Raw genomic sequence first — 14155 nt, 5'->3', positions numbered from 1 at the left:
ACACTCAGCCCTAACCTACTGGATTCCCAGAGGACAAGAGCTACATAACCACCACTGGACCTTCAGAGGAGGACCAGATCCTTCTACAGGATCACTGCTTTGACAGAGCCATATCCATCACTTCAAGAGGACTGCAGCCACCACTTAATCAGACTGCTACCACCACCCTGCCCAGCAGGGTGTCAGGTTGTATCCTGATTCTGTCAGGGTTATGCCAGTGTTTCTGTATTTTTGCCTTGTTACATATACTAGTAAAGAACTATTATTCCTATTTCTCGTGTCTTTGCCTGAAAGTCCCTTAATTTCAAAATTATAATAATTCAGAGGGAAGGGGTTACATTTTCCATTCCAGGGGAGGCTTGTGCCTTCCTTAGCAGACACCTGTCTTTCGAACGAAGACCCAAGTCACAAGTCTGGCATCCTGAGATATGCAGATACATTTCACTGAGTCAGCTGGACCTGTGAGAAACAATATGTTTAGTTAGTTGTAGGTCACATATTCCCCACACTTGATTAAAATGTAAACTAGCAAGCACCATGAGGTACAGCTTTAGGACTCATTGCCATGCCCACTAGGGTCATTTAGAGCACTGTGTGATTTTAGACAAGAACATTAGTGGAACAAGACATACAGAGGCTGATAAGGCACAAGTTTTGAACACAAATCACATTACATTACCTCTCAATATTTCAACAATTGCTCTGCTCTGAATTTAAAAGTCCTTGGGTAATGTGTTTCTGGGCCTGCAATTTTCTTCTGTGCCACCTAGGACTGACATGAGCAGAAAGCTTTAGAGAGGATGTGGTGTCCTATATTAGCAGTGTAAACGCCAGCATTACGCCTTACAAAATTTCATTACCTGGTCAAGAGATCCAAACTACCCTTTAAGCAGTATCCCTGCATTTTTGTTTCTTTAAAATAATTTAAAAGCATGTTTAAAAAAAACCAAACTACAAAGCAGCCCAAAAGCATTTGAACAAGAGCACCTTCAGCTTGGAAAAGAAAATGTAGAAAAAAAAAATCATGCAATCATAAAATATCCTGAGCTGAAGAGACCCACGAGGATCATCAAATCCAGCTCCTGGCCCTGCACAACACCATCCCCAAGAGTCACACAATGAGAGCATTGTCCAAACGCTTCTTGCACTCTGCCAGCCTGGTGCTGTGACCACTGCCTTGGACAGCCTGTTCCAATGCCCAGACACACTCTGGGTGAAGAATGTTTTCCTGATACTTAGCCTTAACATCCTCTGACTCAACTTTAGGCCATTTACTCAAGCCCTGTCACTGGTCAGCACAGAGCAGAGATCACTGCCTGCCCCTCCTCTTCCCCTCACAAGGAAGTTGTAACTGCAGTGAGGTCTCCTCTAAGTCTCCTTTTCACCAGGCTGAGCAGACCAAGTGCCCTCAGCCACTCCTCATACGGCTTTCCCTCGAGGCCCTTCACCATCTTCATGGCCTCCTTTGGACCCTCTCTGACAGCTTTATGCTTTTTTTATATTGTGGTGCCCCAAACTGCCCCCAGCACTGGAGGTGAGGCCTCCCCAGTGCAGAGCAGAGCGGGACAATCCCCTCCCTTTCCCGGCTGGTGATGCTGTGCCTGATGCACCCCAGGACACGCTTGGCCCTCCTGGCTGCCAGGCACTGCTGACTCCTATCCAACCTGCCATCAGCCAGGACCCCCAGGTCTCCTTCCCTGGTGCTGTTTTCCAGCCTCTTTTCAGCATCTCCCCATTTAGAGTCATCAGCAAATTTACTTAATGTACGTTTGAGTCCTGTGTCCAAGTGGTTTATGAAGATGTTGAGAGCGCAGGGCCGAGGATGGAGCCCTCTGGAACCCTCCTAGGGACAGCTCACCAGTCTGATGTCACCCCATTCACTATAATCCTTTGTGCCTGACCGTGAGCCAGCTGCTCACTCATCACAGGACCTGTTTATCCAGCTGTGGGCTGGGTGTTGTCCAGAGGGATCCAGTAAGTTTTGAAGTCTTTGCTGAAATCCCAAAAGCTACATTGACTGGTTCCCTTGATCCAGTAGGTGGGATACCTTGTCACAAAACAAAATTAGGTTTGACAACCAGAACTTTCCTCTCATGAAGCCGTGCTGGCTGTGACCAATGGCTGCATTGTCCTTCAGGTGTTTTTCAATACCTTCAAAAATAATTTTCTCTATAATTTTACCAGTGACACCACTAAAGGTGTGACTGACAAACCTGCAATTTCCCAGGTCATCCTTCTTGCCCTTCTTGAAAACTGTGATAATGTTCACCAGCTTCCTCTCAACTGAGACTTCTCTGGATTCCCAAGAATGTTCAGAAATCATTGAGAGAGGCTCATGATGACATCAGCAGCTCTTCGAGTGTTCTCAGAAGAATCCCATCATGCCCCATAGATTTGTAGAGTTCCAGCTGGAGCAACAGAACCTGCACAGGCTCAGGGTCAGCTGGGAGTTTATCACTCTCACAGTCATGGTCCTCCAGCTCAGGGCACTGGGACCCCCTTAGCCATCAGCAGCACTGAAGACAAAGGCAAGGAAAGCATTAAACACCTCTGCCTTGTCTCTGCCCTGTTTGGGAGGCGACCATTCTAATCCTGCAATGGGCCAATGTTATCTCTGCACTGCCTTTTACTACTAATGATCTAAGTAAACTTTTTTCATTGTCCCCCACAGTTCTGGCCAGCATCAACTCCAGTTTTTTGGCTGCATGAATTTTCTCCCTTACACCAGTATCTCTGTTTGCCTCCCATGCCACCTGACTTTGGCCACACATCTCCTTTTTCTTGCATTAGCTCCAGAAGAAGATCCCTGCTCAGCCAAGCCAGCCTTCTGCCTCACCTGCTTGACTTCTATTTGGAATTGCTCGTTCCTGTGCCTTTAGGAGGTGGTGCTTACAAAGTGACCATCAGAGTCCAGCACCCTCAAAAGCTTTTTCACAGGCATTCTTACTCACAAGTTCTCTGAGCAGCCTGAAAAAAATACGATCTAGCGAGACTTCATGGTTTCTTCAAAAATCTGGGCTAGGATGAAATGGAGATCTATTTAAAAGTTAATGACCTTACTTCAGCTTTTCAAGTATTTTAGTTTTCTCATCAGTACAGATATGCAATTATTAGTAAGTCACAATTTCAGCCCAAAACACTGGGGTGTACAATTATTATTGTACAGGGAGCAGTACAATAACAATTAGTTTTGATAGTGCTAAACTCTGGAAAGGGAATGAGTCAATTAATATGAAGTGGAAGATAAAGAACCTGAAAGAAGTGGAGGTAGTAAGTGAAGGGATGAAGCAGTTTTGCATCTTTGGTTTGAAGAACACCAAGAAACACAAAGTCAAGAAAATCTGCAACAGTGCAGAAAGTAGAAAAGATGCAGATGAAAGGCAGCAGCAACACTTGAGAAGAATAAAAGCAGGATATTTTAATTCTGATTCTGTCACAATTCAGTGTATAGACTTGGAGGAATGGTTTCTCCCATGACTCAGTCCTCCTCTGTTTAAAACCAGAATGACAGTTTCTCCGAAGTCTTTTCCCCTGACCTTCCTACAGCATGCAAATCACTGGTAAAAGGAAAGGATTTGAACCCTTCTACTAGGCTTGCAATTGCTAGGTAAGGGTGTTAGTGCCTGTAGTTTTCAAGATCATGGTAAGAAATGTAGTATTTCCCATGCTGTGCTGGACCGGTGGTATGTGCAGCACAGAGTTTTCCCTCACTCCCTCCTGCACAGAGGATGCTTCTCTGGAATTTGCAGGTGTCCAGTGAAATAGTGGGAGCTGCCAAAAGCTCAGGGCTGGGGTAGGTCATTGGCAAGAGCAATGAAGAAGGCAGGAAAGAGGAACAAGGAAACAAGGAAAGAGCTGAGGTGACACGTGCCTGACTCATCACTGCAGGGACACAGACACCATCTGAGTCAGAGCCCAGGTTTGTGTGACAGCTCATGTCATTGCACGGAGCAACTTCTGACTGAAGACTCTCATGTGGAGAAAAATGAACTGCGGTAGCTGCTAAGGAGCTTGATAGATGAGGCAAAAAAGCTGTCACTCCTGAGCGCTCCTTGGAGGCCTGGTGGGGCCGCCCTGCAGCACCTGCCACCAAACCATCTCTAGACCCTCCGGCCCAGATAGAATCTCTAAATATTCAGGAGCTCAAAACCCCAATGTTATGTCAGATATTGTGTCAAAGTGTCTCCTTGAAAGGAAAAAACAATGACAAGAGCTAGAGTCCTCTGCAAAATTAAGTTTAAAAAAGAAAATAAGTAGAAATTCCCAGCTGGTGGTGAGATTAAGAGGTGTCGTTAAAGCACAACTCATGTTACAGCATCTGTGAGTTACATACTGTAAATAACCAAAAGTCATAACGGAAACAAAACACACTCCAGTCCTCAGCAATGTTTTGGAACAAGCGAAAAATTTATTTTTGTCCCTTTTAGGTATTCACACTAATAACATAAATGTTTCACAGTTTTGATTAAGAGAAATAATTCCATCTTTAATTCAAACTTTGAAGTCACTTCCAGCACAAACACAGCATCTTTTTAATTGAAATAGGAGTGGACTTTTTTTCCTTGAATAGTAATCACTCTTTCTGTCCTTGGAGATCAGACGATCATGTTAAAGTCTCTGAAATTACAGCAGAAAGTGTTGATGGTTTTTTAAGGTTAAATTATTGTTAGACAGCAGCATTAAGCACCAGCTTTAGTTTTGAGAGGGGAGAAGTGTTTATTTTCCAGCAGCTGTTATGAAACTGTAATGAAAAAAAAGAAGAAAAAAAAAAAAACAGGAAAAAAAAAGCACTCCAAGGTTCCTAGATTAGTTTTGTTTTTAAAAGCAGGATGGTTTACAGTTATGTGGAAACCTGAGACTGCCTGAAATCAGCAAGTCACTTGACCTGTATTGAATCTTAAAGCAGAAATAACACAGCATTTTGTCATTTCAATACAAGGCCCACTAACACTGAGATGTGTTTAGCGTGTGTATGTATGTCCATGTGTTGGGGAAGGAACCTGTGTCCGGGTTTTTATTTGTGGCCCATTGATATTGTTCAAAATCTTTATTATGGTGGTTTGAGCTGTAATATGCTTTATGAAACCTCCTCTGCCAATAATTTTCTATTAATAAGTTGGTGAGACACAGTACTGAGTGTTGACTTCAGAGCAGGATGACCTCAGCAGTGAGAGGCTGTCCTTTGTCACTGTTTTCAGGCATGGCTGGTTTTGTTGTTGCTGATGTATTGCACTCCTAGTCCACAGGACCTGGCAGAGTGAGGACACCTCTGTGAGGTGTGTGACCAAGTAGACGATGGCAGAGCTTTGCAGGGAAGTGGACAGGTTAAGGAACATCAGGGAGTCTGAGAAAGAGCTGCTGGAACCATGCTCTTTCCTTCCTGAGACAGAAATAGGAATATCTGTGAGAAAAAAAATCAAGATCCTGTATCCCACCCCCTGCAGTCCCACCCCCAACCAGAGAGAAGGCAGTAGCTTACAGTAAAGGAGACAATGGAGCCAAGTCTATGCTCAGGGTGGCAAGTGAACCGTCTCCAGGTATCTGCCTCACCTGCTCAGGTGACTCTACTCAACAGGTGTGAGGCTTTGGATGTGGCAGGTCTGACAGCTGATAATATGGATGATGGTCCATCTACCCCAGAGGTGTTGCCAAGATCAGAAAGGCAAACCCGCATGTCATGACCACCACCACGAGGAAGAAAAGATGGGTTACAGCTGGTCCCTCCCCTTTCAAAAGGCTGTTGCTTAAAAGGCATTCCTTATTGCCAAACAGCACTTTATGTACATATTACAAATATACAAATTATTGTTTTACTGCAAGCTAATTAATTCATGTCAATTTTTCTAGGAGCACCTAATAGGAAAGATGCACAAAAGCATAGAAAATTGGAAGAAAATCCTTTTTTTTCCCACAGAGGAAAAAAAATGCCTTGCGCTACATTTGTCAATATTGAAAACATTTATCACATAAACCCCATGAGTACGTTCCTGAAGAGTTTCACCAAACAGAGGTGCTGATGCACCTCAGCAGGTCCCTTCCCCTGATTTGTCATGGGGGGGTTGGTGCAGACGAGCTCTCACCCCCTAACCTGCAGCCCCCCACCAACAGCCCTGTCAGTGCCTGGTGCTGAGATGGGAGCTGTGATGGATCAGTGCTCTAATGAGCAAGACCATAAATAAATAAATAAATAAATAACCACAGTGATAATTAAAGCTGCCTGGATTTTCATCTTAGACATCTCTGCACTTTTTCCCCTGAAATATTTATGTTTGGTTTTGCTAGTTTTTTTTTTTCTTTTCTCTTCTCTCCTCGATTTCCTCCACTTCAGAGCCAAAAGAACTGCCGGACTGGCAGGCACCCAGGCTCCCAACAGCTGGGTGCTGGATGCTCTCTGGAAGCTGCCACTCTCCACCCTGGGGGCAGCCCAGCATCCCAGAGGAGAAGTGCAAAAAGCATCCAACAAGGCGAGGAAGCACCAAGAGGCTGATTAATGGCAGGCAGAAGCTGGGCCACATGCTGCAGCTCATGCTTCCACAAGGTCCCCTGGCAAGGATTAAGCTGCTGCCCCTGGCACAATGAATGTCATCCTTTCTTTAGCCCTGAAGGGGAGTTTTTGTTGTTCACTACTCACTGGCTCTCGGGCTAGGGGAGGCATTGAGGGGCTCACCCCCACACCTGGCCTGGGCCACCCTTCCTCCTGAAGCCTCACAAAAACCCTTTTCTAAGCCAAAGGGATTTGGTTCCCTCACCCACATCCAGGCTGGGAGCTCTGACAGGAAGAGCAATCTTAAAAGTGTTTTTCCATAAAAGCGCTGCTGACTAAAATACATCTGCCACTCAGTGGATTGAGCCATTTGATTTGACATTTAAATTCAGAAATCTCTTACTGCAAAGTGATTTAACACTCCACTGAAACACCACAGTTACAACATAATTTTCAGAGCAAGAAAAATTTAAAGAGTCACCTGTCCAACCAATCCATTCCCAGAAATTTAACAAGATCTGCAGGTGTCTCTTTTTTGGGCAGAAACCCCAGTTGCTGCTGGTGCAGGCAGCATTGCCTGTGCCTCTCCCTTCTGCTTTACAGGAGCAGAACAGAGCAGAATAGAGGGGAACAGACGGGCACAGGGTGCTGCAACACTCCCTGGGCAGCTGCATCCAACCCCTCCTCTCCTCCTTCCCCCAGGAACAGGCTAAAGGGGCAGCTCTTCTGAGAGCTGTTCGGAGAGAAATGTGTTGTTGTGGGAAAGCAGCTGCTGGGAGAGAAAAACAGAGTGTAAGAGATGAGAGTGGAGGTAGCTAGTTGGGATAGAGGAAAAGTTGAGAAAACATGAGGCCTCTTAAAAATCTCATGACTGGACACAACACAGGAATAATGGAGGAAGAAATCAGTTCTTGACTCAAGAAAAATCAAAAATAATAAATAGCAAAAGAGATGGAAAAATCCAAAACAATAGTTCCAGACCAACAGATTAAATCAATGCATTCCTCTCTGCTTTTTTGGCAGCACTGGGCTGATGACTGCCCACTTATCCACAGCTGAGCATAATATATTTCACATGATGATTAACAGGAAGATTATATTTTTCTCCTCCTTACCATTTCTGAAAAAAAAATATAATAGAGCCATCCAAAGCTAATACAACCTACTTTTCAAATCCAGAATGCATTTTCAGCGACCTTTTAAGGAAATCCAATATTGACAATTGATGCACTGAATAGTATAGTGGAAATATGGGAAGGTTAGAGGACAGTGAAAGACAAGTAATACACCCATGTTCCTCCTCTCTTGTGTGTTTCATTTTTCCTGCTCTCAAAAAAGAAAGGTTTTCACCTCATACACGTCTGAGTGCTCAGAAACATGATAATGACCAAAAGGTTATCAGAAAGCATTTAACTTTCTGCCACTTTTACAAGAGATGTAATAGGTATGTGCTCTCTATCTTTCATTTTCATTGCTTGCAGCAAAAACATTTTCCAGGTTTTAGCAGAGTGGCTTCCTCCTTTTCTTGATGATGCTTACCACAGGACTGTTTCTCGTAAGGACAGTATTATTTCTCTCCTACATCTGCAAAGTCCTATTTGTCTCGTGTATGAAAACCCAGTACACTGCCTGAAATTAATATGCCAAAGCAAACTGTGGAAAAGCAGACTGAAAGCAATGCAGTTAAAACATGCATGGATCTGGTTCAAATTTTTAAAAATTTCATTACAAAAATAAGAACAATCTATCTAAATTCTTCTTTTAAAACCAACCAGACCAATGTCAACAATCAAGTTCCAGTAACCAAACAATGAAAAGTTTGTATTCTCATCTGCATTCTATTTACAACTATTTCATTTTATGTGGGAAAACACTTCCAAATATGCAGAAAAAATGGGCATAGATGGAATGAACAGAACATTACAGTCACATGAAAAATAATAATACATACCAATGCACGTGATACACTTGTATCCAATCATGCTTTTCAATTCCACAAACTATTTCTAAATTACCTCATGCCAAGGAGAAATTGTGCTACTGTTTGAGATTTCTTTTCCCCCTAACCTTCTTGGTATTTCCCCCTAGCAAGCACTGTCACAGCCTTTTACTTTTCTCTGGGATGTTAGGAGAAGGTGAATGGTGGAGCTAAAAGTCCATGGATGCAGAAAGGACAACCAACTTTTAAATGAACTGTTGAATTTTGGCACTGAAAAATAAAAAAGGACATCTGCATGAGCCTGGGCTAAAGCAACCCATAACTATGTTCAGCTCTGGGAAAAACTGCATCACAACTTTTAATCTCAAATTTCCTTTTCTGAAAAAAAATGTGTGAAAACACACTTACAGCAAAAGAAGGCCCAAACAGAAAAATATTTTGGTTCCAAAGATATTTTAAGTGCACAACTGACAGCAACACTTTCTTCATCTTTCAGGTTTTGTTCTGATGTTACATTATCTCCATATATGATACTAACTGGCAGCAGCAGTAACACAGAACAAAATCCCTTCACAAAAACAAAGTAGAGACCACCCAAACTGTACCCATTCCTGGCAGACCTGACAGATGCACAGCTGGAGAACACCACTTTACCCATCTCCCTAAAAAGTATGTATTTAATTGAATGAAACACCAGTTTCCACCCTCTCATCTTAATGTCAATGTTTTACTGCTCTCTCCTCTGTACACACATGGAGAGATGTAAAAATGTACTAGACTGCATTTAGTTACTCTGAAATCACATTGCTGAAATTATAGAATTGTACTCATTTTTAAATACATGATAAACACTAACCCATCTATTTAATGACTTCTAAAACAATATGGGTTTTGCATCCTTCCAGATATTACAACATAGCACTGAAATAAAAAATACATTTTTTGACTTTTAAAACTCTTAGTAGGCCACAAGTTTTCTTGACAGGAAGTTCTACAAGTGTCTGTTGGCCCAAATTCCTTCTTGAGCATCAGGAAGCAACGTCTCCTTCTTCCTTCTGTCCATTTGGGAATAATGCAAAGGCCTGTTGCTCCACATGAGCCACCTCCAAATGAACCTGGAGAGCACTGTAGCACAGGCAGCACTTGGCAGAGCAGCAGCACAGACAGAAGGGCTGCAAAGGCCCTGGTGAATGTCCTGCTCATGGATCATGATCCTGTGGCTGCACCCAGGAACATATGGTCTCCCACACTGTGCTCTGTAAATCCTTCCTCATCTCCTCCAATCAGTGTCAGTTCAGTGATTCTCAAACACATTTGGGGCATGATTTTTGGACAGTATAGAAGTGGTATATTGTGATTACCTGTTATGAGTGTATTGTCCCACAATGGTGCACACTAAGTTCCTGCTGACTACATGCAGCAATAGAGGCCACCTCTGAGGACACCTAGGCACAAACCAGCTGCTTCCAGGCACCAAAGAAAAGAGGCACTAAAAGGGGCACTAAACCAGGAGTCACAACTCAAGCAGCTCACCTTAAAAAAGTATGCCCTAAAACAGGCTTAAAGGAGAAACATAGAATCATTGATTCATTAAATCATAGAATCACAGAATATCCTGAGCTGAAGAGACCCACGAGGATCATCAAATCCAGCTCCTGGCCCTGCACAACACCATCCCCAAGAGTCACACAATGAGAGCATTGTCCAAACACTTCTTGCACTCTGCCAGCCTGGTGCTGTGACCACTGCCTTGGACAGCCTGTTCCAATGCCCAGACACACTCTGGGTGAAGAATGTTTTCCTGATACTTAGCCTTAACATCCTCTGACTCAACTTTAGGCCATTTACTCAAGCCCTGTCACTGGTCAGCACAGAGCAGAGATCACTGCCTGCCCCTCCTCTTCCCCTCACAAGGAAGTTGTAACTGCAGTGAGGTCTCCTCTAAGTCTCCTTTTCACCAGGCTGAGCAGACCAAGTGCCCTCAGCCACTCCTCATACGGCTTCCCCTCGAGGCCCTTCACCATCTTCATGGCCTCCTTTGGACCCTCTCTGACAGCTTTATGCTTTTTTTGTATTGTGGTGCCCCAAACTGCCCCCAGCACTGGAAGTGAGGCCTCCCCAGTGCAGAGCAGAGCGGGACAATCCCCTCCCTTACTCAGCTGGTGATGCTGTGCCTGATGCCCCCCAGGACACACTTGGCCCTCCTGGCTGCCAGGGCACTGCTGACTGATGTCCAATTTGCCATCAGCCAGGACCCCCAGGTCCCTTTCCACAGTGCTGCTCTCCAGCCTTTTATTCCCCAGTTTGTCCGTACATCCATGGTTGCCCCCTCCCATGTGCAGAACCTGTCACTTTACTTTGTTGAGCTCCCTATGACTGGTGATTGCTCATCTCTCTAATTTGTTGAAGGCTCTCTGCAGGACTTAGCACACTTAACAACACATTTATGGCTACAATATGACTTCTGAAATCCAATGTTTTGCCAGAAAACATGCAGCAAATACATGTACAGTGCAACAGTGTGAAGTGCCAGAGAGCCTCCTGTCCCCAGCACCAAGATGCCTTCTTGCAGAAAGTGTCACTGCAATGCTACCTATCAAACTCCATAAAGACTCTGCCTCATCCTCCTTCACAACCCTCATGAAAGCTCTGCAGTGATCACTCTACCACTCTGTAATCTGATCATGCTGAGACAGATGGCAAGCAAAGACTGCCCATTTGTATCTAAAATACATTTATTTTGCTGGTATTTCTGTCTCCCATAGACCATATACTCCTGCTGCACAGTTCTTACATAGTGCTTTGTGTAATCCCACACTATTTTATACAAGCATTTAGGAAATGTAATGTTCTTCTTTTCTTTCTTTTCTCTTTTTTTCATTTCTTACAATGATCCCTATTGCTTTATCAAGTGCTCTAGAATATACTGGGTCAAAATTATGAAAGCCACAAACTAAAGTTTTATAAATAGCTAAAGAAAACAAATGGCATACGCCTTGAGGTAATAGCAAATAAAAGCTCTTAGAAGAACATATATGCTTCTGCATTGCATAATACAGTTGTGGAGAAAAATTTATATCTATTTATTATTAATTTAGTACACTGATTTCAGTGGGAATATTGCCTGAAAAGGATGTTGTTATTAAAATTTCTGGAAAAGAACCAAGTTTTTTATTTTCCCTTGCACACTGCAGTCTGTATTTAGTTACTGAGGGACAGCCCTCAATCCTCTTCTGCTTCCCTACTTTGAACTAGAAATCATTGCCCAGTTATATTAGACAGATGCTCAGAAAAAAAAAAGGATAGTGATCACAATTAAGAAAACATAACAAGCTCATGACGAAGACATTTAAAGGCTGAAAGATTAACACTTGAGCATCTAGTACTATCTATCCTCCACTAGCTTTTTAAGTAGCAGAGAAAGAAATGCAAATGCTTGCAGGCATGTAAGCATCTTTGCAATGAATATGTATTTTAGAATTTCAAACTGAACTTTCACAACATCTTTCAGCCAGTTCTGCCATTCTAAGTCATACTCTTGAAGTTTTGCAAAATTAGTCATCACCTCATATGTCAAATTGTCACACATAGAGAGGACAAGAGACTCACTTACTTAAGGAAACAGACAAAGGCTCAGCTACTTTTTTGCTCTCTCACTCCTTTTTCACTGCAGGAAAGAAAAAAACTAATTTGCCTCTGAATGAGGATTGTGTGTCATATAACAGCAATGGAGTTTTGCATTTGGGAACTGCAAATATATTTGAATTTTATGCATGGAAAGAGCAGCAAGAATTTTGAAGAATTAGACCTTCATCAAAGCTTAATTTATGTGATACAGGAAGACATAAATAGTATTTGCTAGTAAGAATGATAGCAAAAAGCAGCACGAGAACAGTTTTAACTGTAGCCAACATAAATATATACATTTATTTTCAGAGTAGGGTTTTTTTCATTAAAATGATGTAATGACAGATCACAATGTTTCAAGAAGTTCATCAATATTTGATGTATTTTCTACTTGGATAATGAAAAGCCTGAAAGAATTTCTAACTGATCTCCTGAGCTTTAAAGTGAACTAGAAATTCCACCGTATGTTGTACATAGCTGTGATCTCAGTTTTGAAGGCAGGTAATTATGTAAAAAAACCCCGAAACACTTTATTCAGGTACTGTACTTCAATCTAGCCCTGTGGTATCATCTCTTAGTATTCAGATGATTATCCAGAAAATGTTGAAACTATGCAAAAAACCTATGAAAATCTGGATCAGACCCGACATGCTCCCCCCTTTCTTTTCTCTTTCTTTTTTCTTTTTTTTTTTAAGGCAATATTGTCTAAAGTCTCTCTGACAAGCTGCTGCCCTGCATTGCAGTACATTCCCTGAGTGCATCTGTTTTTCTGGTACTGTAGAGGACTTGAGGCCACCTTGCACTCTCCATTGTGCTCTAATTCACAGCACAACCAGTACACTAATGCAAGTTAGCTAATTATTCTGTCTTGTTGATAACTTCAAAATGCAGCAGGTGGATGGGAAAAAATTTAGTCATCTCTCTCAGATGCCTGATGTCATGCATAACAAAGGACAGAAGATGAACGCTTTCTAGAAGTACTGGCATCCCAAGTACAAACCCTAAACAGTAGTCAAAATCATCTATACTTGTTCCAAATTTAAGTTAAAATTTGAATATGTACTTACTCTGAAAATGAAACACCCAGAGGTTGCTCTTGGTGCTCTGTGCTTGAATTATGCACACAGAGAGACACACCTTCCCTCTGTAATATATGGAAGGAGAAAATGCTACCTTCAGATACTTCCCCACTAACACACACAGACTGTACCAGCAATAATATGCCTCTGATTACTGTCATTCATCAAACCATTTTCAGCAACAGAACAGAAATTAATTTTCCAACAAATTAACTGATGCTTCTTTTCTTCAGTTAGACATGGTAACTGATTCAGAGCAGGAGAGTATACAGTGACACAGTTTGAAGTGATAATTTAAGACAAAGACCCTTCTGCAAGGTCACAGGTGTCTCAGGAACAGGCCCTTAATAACCCACAGGGCACACAGGCATCCTTTCTGAGTCCTTGACACCAAATAAATGCAAACTATTCCTCTCAATCAGAAAGAAACTGTCTCACAGGTCATGTAAGATTTAGACCAAGAGATTCTGAATGTGTTGTAGTGATCAGGGTCCACATTTCCTGAAGAGCTAGAGGAGTGCAGTGGGCCAGACAGCAGTGCCTCAGGAGCTTCCATGATTTCTGCTTTGGGACAGAGCTGCCAAAAGCAATTTTGTGCCACACTCTCCTTTTTTTTTGCTTCCTTCCCTATACTCACAACTGAATTTGGTTTTGGTTGATACTGTAGGTTGTTTAGATTCACTTGAAAAGACCACACTTTTTCTGTTCCCATTTCTCCCCTTCTTGCTGGCCACTTTCAGAAGAAAACTGCATTAAGTGAAAGGACCTGAAGGGCATTTCTTCACCAAAAACCCTGGTGAACTAGACATTTATTCCAAAAGCTCCAAGAAAGACACTTGCTGTCTCACAGGGAGAAAGGTAACTGAAGGAGGACTGTGGCTATCTGCAGGAGACAAACACTGCTGAGGATCCCCTGTTCTCTTGTATCACTTCTGTTTAAATGCTCCTATTTATTTATTTTCCAAAAGCTCACAATTCATGAGCAAACTCTTTAGTCAGGCTCTGCTGGTTTTGGGTGTGATTCTT

General features: G+C 42.5%; 1 protein-coding gene across 6 annotated transcripts in view; it reads right to left on the bottom strand.

Annotated features, from left to right (window-relative positions):
* Positions 1-4386: 4386 nt before the first annotated feature.
* PJA2 (praja ring finger ubiquitin ligase 2) overlaps positions 4387-14155 on the bottom strand; it is a 49880-nt gene continuing 40111 nt past the window's right edge. For 4 of the 6 annotated variants that reach the window (XM_042028038.1, XM_042028044.1, XM_042028042.1 and 1 more), the window contains exon 11: positions 12766-13194. The gene's annotated coding sequence lies outside the window, so the exon portion shown is untranslated. Of the gene's footprint in view, positions 5381-12765; positions 13195-14155 lie in introns of those variants that run through there. The other 2 variants (XM_042028041.1, XM_042028039.1) reach the window with 2 other exon arrangements.

The sequence above is a fragment of the Corvus kubaryi genome, unplaced genomic scaffold, assembly GCF_017639235.1.
Source record: "Corvus kubaryi isolate FWS band 111438036 unplaced genomic scaffold, C.kubaryi_AGA036_p1.0 37302, whole genome shotgun sequence".
In the NCBI taxonomy this organism is placed as follows: domain Eukaryota; kingdom Metazoa; phylum Chordata; class Aves; order Passeriformes; family Corvidae; genus Corvus; species Corvus kubaryi.
This window is presented reverse-complemented; position numbering and strand designations above follow the sequence as displayed.